The following is a 5,691-nucleotide window of genomic DNA, read 5'->3' as shown; positions in this document are numbered from 1 at the left end:
GCACACAGCCTAGGCCACAATCTGCCAAAGTGTAAGACAGACCCTGTATTTAGCAGCTCCAGGATGGTCAGCAGAGCTTGCTTTCTCCATAGGACAATAGAGAAAGATGGTCCAAAAATTCAAGATATCAGTCTAGCCAACTATAACAAGAATCTTGACGTTGGGACAGGAGGGACCCAGAAACACCACAGCATATTCTTGTGTGCGCAGGAACGCAGGACTTGATGGATACTTTGAGCAACACAGTCCCCAGTACAGCAGCCCAACCCTTCCACACAGTAAACTCCCAGCCTGCTTCCTTTCCCCTTGCAAACTGCTCCCTCATAGTTTGCTACTTAGCTATACTCTCCTCTGGGGTTTTATGCTCCCTCATCCAAACTGTCCACAGCTGAACCTGGTCCATAGAGCTCCAGCAACCACAGGGATCAGGAACAGACAAGCTCTAGACTGAAGTCAGTCAGGGGCTCAGCAGGCAGGTCAGGAGGTTGACGTCTGAAAGACGTAAGCAGTTACCCTAGGTAAAGTGCATAGTCATGGAGGGAGGTGTGTGTGCGTGTAGGTGGGTGCGTAGAGTCATGGGGTGGGGCATGGAGGGGCGGTGCATCAGGAACAGGAAGCAGGAATCCAGACCGGAGTAACTAGCTTGGTTACTGGGAGGGACCAGGATGTGGACAGACACCAAACTAAAGCCCTAAGGCAGTAGACAGTTATCAGAAGATGGGGGCTGGGACTAGTCAGGAAGGGCAGGGGGCTGGAGCCAGCAAGTCTGAAGCAAAGGAAGAAATAGGCAGGAACAAGGATGAAACCAGGATCTAGTAGCCATAAGTCCAAGGTTAGAAAGACATCTGCTGTGTTGAACAACCTCATGGGCACCTGAAACAGCTGCTGCTTATAAGCAGGCAGTCACCTCCATGCAAGTAACTGGGCCAGCTGGAAGTAGATGGGTTGCTGGCAGCCTGGCCCTCTCAGGTAACCTACTTGGTCCACTGGGAATAATTACGCCCATCTGCTGCTCTGGCTCCTGACACACCAGTCTGGGTGACACCAAAGGAGCGCTCGGGCTGCTCCACAGTAGGGTCTCAGAGTCTTGGCCAAACGGTATGTGAAGCAGAGCTCTGTTGGATGAGAGCTCTGCTCTGGAGATAACTATGGTAATGTGGACACCTGTCTAATGAGGCTGCATAGTGCTTGAGTTCAGGTGTAGTGCACTCTGATATACCCACCAGATACAGGCTACATACTCATCACATCAGCGGAGTCATCTGCAACCCTTTACTTGACCTGAGGGAGTGACCATCCTTGACCACAAGGGATCGCTGCTGTGGAGACCATGGCTATCTCTTAGTTCAGCCTCGTGCATTTTTACTTGAAAAAATCTCTTGTCCCTTCATCTTTGGGTGGAGAGGACCCAAATGGCTTAGTCATCTATAACCAAAAAGCTAGTGTGCACCTTGTGTCTGTGACGGGCTGGCTGGCAGTGACTTAGCCCAGGGGTTTTGAAAGGGAAAAAGATGATTGGAGGACTTGGGATTCCCTTTCCTCACCAATCAGGCCCCAGAGACTCACCCCCTGTGTCCCCTGATTGGCCCCTTGGGTCACCTGGAGGGGGATAAAAGGGGCAGTGTGGGCTGACTCAGGAGATACCAGTGAGGGACAACAAGGAAGGAGCTTCACAGAGCTTGGCCAGGAGCAGTGCCCTGGAAGAGCCTGAAGGAGCAGGACCTGCAGGCAGCAGTTGGACCCTCAGCAGCACGGCGTGCAGCCGGCAGGAGAGGTCCCCACTGGGCTCCGGGATCCCAAGGAGAGGCTGCGGCCAGAAGGAGAGGCTCCCCGGCTCCAGCCAGGATCTGAGCAGTGACCTGAGAGGTTCCCAGCTCTGCTTCCAGCTCCTCCAATCAGAGGCCAGGCAGCTTGATGTGAGGCAGGGGCTCTAGGAAGGTCAAGCCCCCTAGCAGGCTGGAGCAGTGCCACCAGTGGTGGCTGTGTGGCAGTGTTCCTGCCTTCCACGTGGGAGATCTGGGTGCAGCTGAGGTGACTTGGGGTGAGTGAGATAACAAAAAGCAAATCTTCTTGCAGTGGAAAGGGGCCATTGTGTTTTTCACGCTTTCTCCCCCTCCAGGTACCAAGGCCCTATATTTCCTTGTCATTTGACATTTTGCATATTGTGCCTTTTTATATTTCACCAACCCGTATTGTTTGATCTGCTGTTTGTGTTTTATATTTTGTTAACCCTGTTTTTGTCAGTGATTGTAAGTGTCTAATCTTTGTTGAATCCTGTCCCCTTGGGGCATTGCAGTGTCCACTATACCCTCTGATTTATGTCAGTTATGTTCCTAGTATTAAAAGGTATATGGTTAATTCCCCATTGGTGGTCTGGCTCTGCTCTCTAGCGGGAGGAGAGTCCCTACACCTCCCACAGCGCTTGTGCACCTGCTTTGATCCCTTCAATTGGAGAGGGGGTACCTCTTGGACTACCGCCCAGGTTACATGTCTAACTTATAAAAGCCTCTACCCTGGACATACAGGGCTTTGGAAAGAATATCAGAAAGTGAATTTGTTCATTTTAGGTAGAATCTCATGGCTACCTTCTTCAGAAAGAGGGATGAGACCTTACTGGTATCTTGCTGGTATGGAAAACAGAGTGGGGAGGATCCATGATCTGGGCCCACATTTCCTCACCTGTGTCCCTGGGAAAATAATAAACAGGAATGCCATCAGTTTAATAGTCATTAGGGAGGCTGATGCTGATGACACAGGCAGAGGAATGGAAGTGGATAGCAGCATCAGTTGCAATTCATTTGTAGTATATGTAAGTTCACAAGTTCTGTGAATTTGAGTGGTGTGTTTGGTTGTTTCAGTATTTGTGAGTGTGAAGGAGGTAACAACTCTCTCTAAACCTGCCCTGATTCTGTGGATTGTTGGCTCTGGATTTAGGACCCAGAGACCTTGTTTGGGTGAGGGGGGGCACCTTCAGACCAACCACAATCTCTCCATCCAATAATGGGCAAATTTATTGATACACAGTGATAACAGAAAAGAAGCAGTACAAAGAAACAAACAATTCTATATACCTATTAAATCCTAGGACTGTCAACAGAGTCAAAGTACATCTGGCCAGGCTGCGGGCTCCACGGAGACGTTCTCTTGGGCGGGAGCATGTCAGCATTCTGGAGGTGGGCTGCCGAGCGGCGTATGAGATGGGCTGGTCGTATGCCCTCTGTCTCCTGGGGGACAGGGATGGGGATGGGGATGGGGAGGGATTAGGGAGGGACAAAAAGGAAGGGAAGGAGGGACCCTTTTTTACTCTCAAGTCTCTGCTTTTGTATTCTCCTTCCCTTGTGAAGACTCCTGATGACTTTTTGTCCATAGGTATCTCTGGTTGGTTGTCTCTCTGTGGTCACACTTCCACGTAGCCTTCCAGGCCTTCTCCTAATTTGGTCGGTTCCCCCAAAATTGGGACCCCTCCCCACCCTGCTCTGGGGCCTTTATCTCATGTTATGGGCAGTGTAATGCATACGCCCTCAATTCTCAGGCTGTGTCCTTGTTGTGTTAGACAACCTGTCTGCCTCCAAGGCTGTGATATCATGTGAGTGCGAGACCCAGGCTTCTTAGAAATCAATTATCCCCTGCTGCCCATCCTGACCCATTATAATCTATACCTATAGGCCAGTTCCCAAAACACAAACCTTTAAATACCATTTCTAAGCTGACATGGATGGCACTATGATTGTGTCAGGTGTTGGGAGCTATAGATGTGATGATACTAAGGATGTCTCAACAGAGGTCAGTGCTGCTCTACTGGGGACATTTGGGGTCAGACCCAGACTGCTCCTGTGGACTGGTTAAGTTTTTTCCTGAGTCCTTGGTGCCACTGGTCCTGTGACATACTCAAAGTTAATCAAAAGCAGCTGGGGCTATGAAGTCTTGGTAGGAGGCCAGCAAGGGACTGGAGATCTATTGGGGATCCCTTAGTCAAGGGAACTTCCCCTCAAATTCCTTTTGCCTCATCTGACAATTTTCTTGTCCAAATGAAAAGATCTTTCAGGGTTGGAAGCTTCAATGGTGCTCATCATCTCTTTGGTGCAGGAGTGGGCAAAATGCAGCCCGTGGGCCAGATGCGGCGCTCCCGGCTATTCTACCCAGCCTGTGGGGCCCCTAAAAATTTAGAAAATTAATATTTTTCTGCCCCTGACTGCCTGTCACATGGCCCTTGATGGCTTGCTGAAACTCAGTAAGTGACCCTCCACCCCAAATAATTGCCCACCTCTGCCTTGGTGGGATGTGCAATGGGGCCTGAGTTTCCTTGGAGTTTCCCATGGGGTAAGTAAATCTGTAGCCTTACCTTGGAGCAATATTTAGAGCCAAGGGATCTTGGGTATGCCATTCTGGATCCAAAGCAGCTTTCCTCTGATATAGTATTAATAATTATTATTTGTTAATTAAGGTAGGGACTCCCTTTGGGCAGAGGAACTGAACAACTAACAGGAGCTAGCTAATAGCTTGCTGCAGTCTGAAGCAGTCAGAAAGATGGCAAAACCTGACATTTTGTTCAATGTACCAAGGGCAAACGAGAAGTACCAAGGGCAACGAGAAGACAATACAAGAGGTTTTTCTGTGAGTGTAAAACCTTTGGGCATCTATACACATGGTCTAGGGTGGCAGGATGGGAACTTTAGAGTGGCTCCAAGAGCCGCTCTAATTAAAAAGTGCCTGCAGCATCACCTGTATTCAGTGTCCCATGCTTCAGGATGGCGGTGGGGGCATTGAACTAAAGCTTGTTTGATGAGCTTTAGTTCAAGTGCCCCTGCTGCTGTTCTGAAGCACAGGGATGCTGCATAGATGTGATACGGAGGCCGCTGGAGCATACTAATTAACATGCTCCAGCAGACTGGATTAATTGAGTCTGCCCTGATGCATGCTCATTAGCACATTAGAGCAGATGTCCAGAATGTGTACAAGTGCCCATAGCTTCTAACACATGACATCAGGAAAAACAGCTCTGTGCTGATTAAACAGCTGCAACTCCAGCTGCGCAAAGGAGTTTTTTCTTAAACTGATTGTGAATTAGGCCAATGGCATTTCCTGACTTCTGTGGTCAATAACAGGTTTCCAATCTTTTTAGACTATTTTAAACAGTGTAGGTGCTCCCCACTGAAATTTAAGACCACAGTACTTTGGCTGAAAATTATATTCAATATAATCTGTTAGTTTCTGCCTGCTGTAGTACATGCAGTCAGCAGAATGTGCACAAATATAGTGAAGCCAGGCAGTCATACTTACCAGGAATACTCTGTGTGCTGATTTCAGACGAAAATTACAGAGTACAGCTGGTCAGCAGGCCAAATGAAGAAGCAGCTTCAAGGAAGTTCATGTTTAAGAGCCAGATTCTGTACTCTTTATACAGTCCAACTAGTGCAATTTTATCTAGGTATGAAAATCAGAATAAAGTCCCAAACCTGTCATTGGCTTTTTTATTATTTTAAAATTGTATACCATATTATCTGCCATCAACAAAATCAGATACGTAAGCTGGAATGGCATACTGTTTCAAAAACTTGCATTTAATACTTATCCTAAAGTTTCATTAGTTGTCATGTGGTAAGGATGGGTCATTTGGTTATGAAAGACTACACATTAAAGATATTCAGAATAATGTTTATTTTCAGTGCTATTTTTCATGAAATACTGGCA

This window comes from Crocodylus siamensis, chromosome 4, assembly GCF_052110815.1.
Source record: "Crocodylus siamensis isolate JL-2025a chromosome 4, ASM5211081v1, whole genome shotgun sequence".
Lineage (NCBI taxonomy): Eukaryota > Metazoa > Chordata > Crocodylia > Crocodylidae > Crocodylus > Crocodylus siamensis.
The sequence above is the reverse complement of the archived record's forward strand: the minus strand, read 5'-3'. Positions refer to the sequence as shown.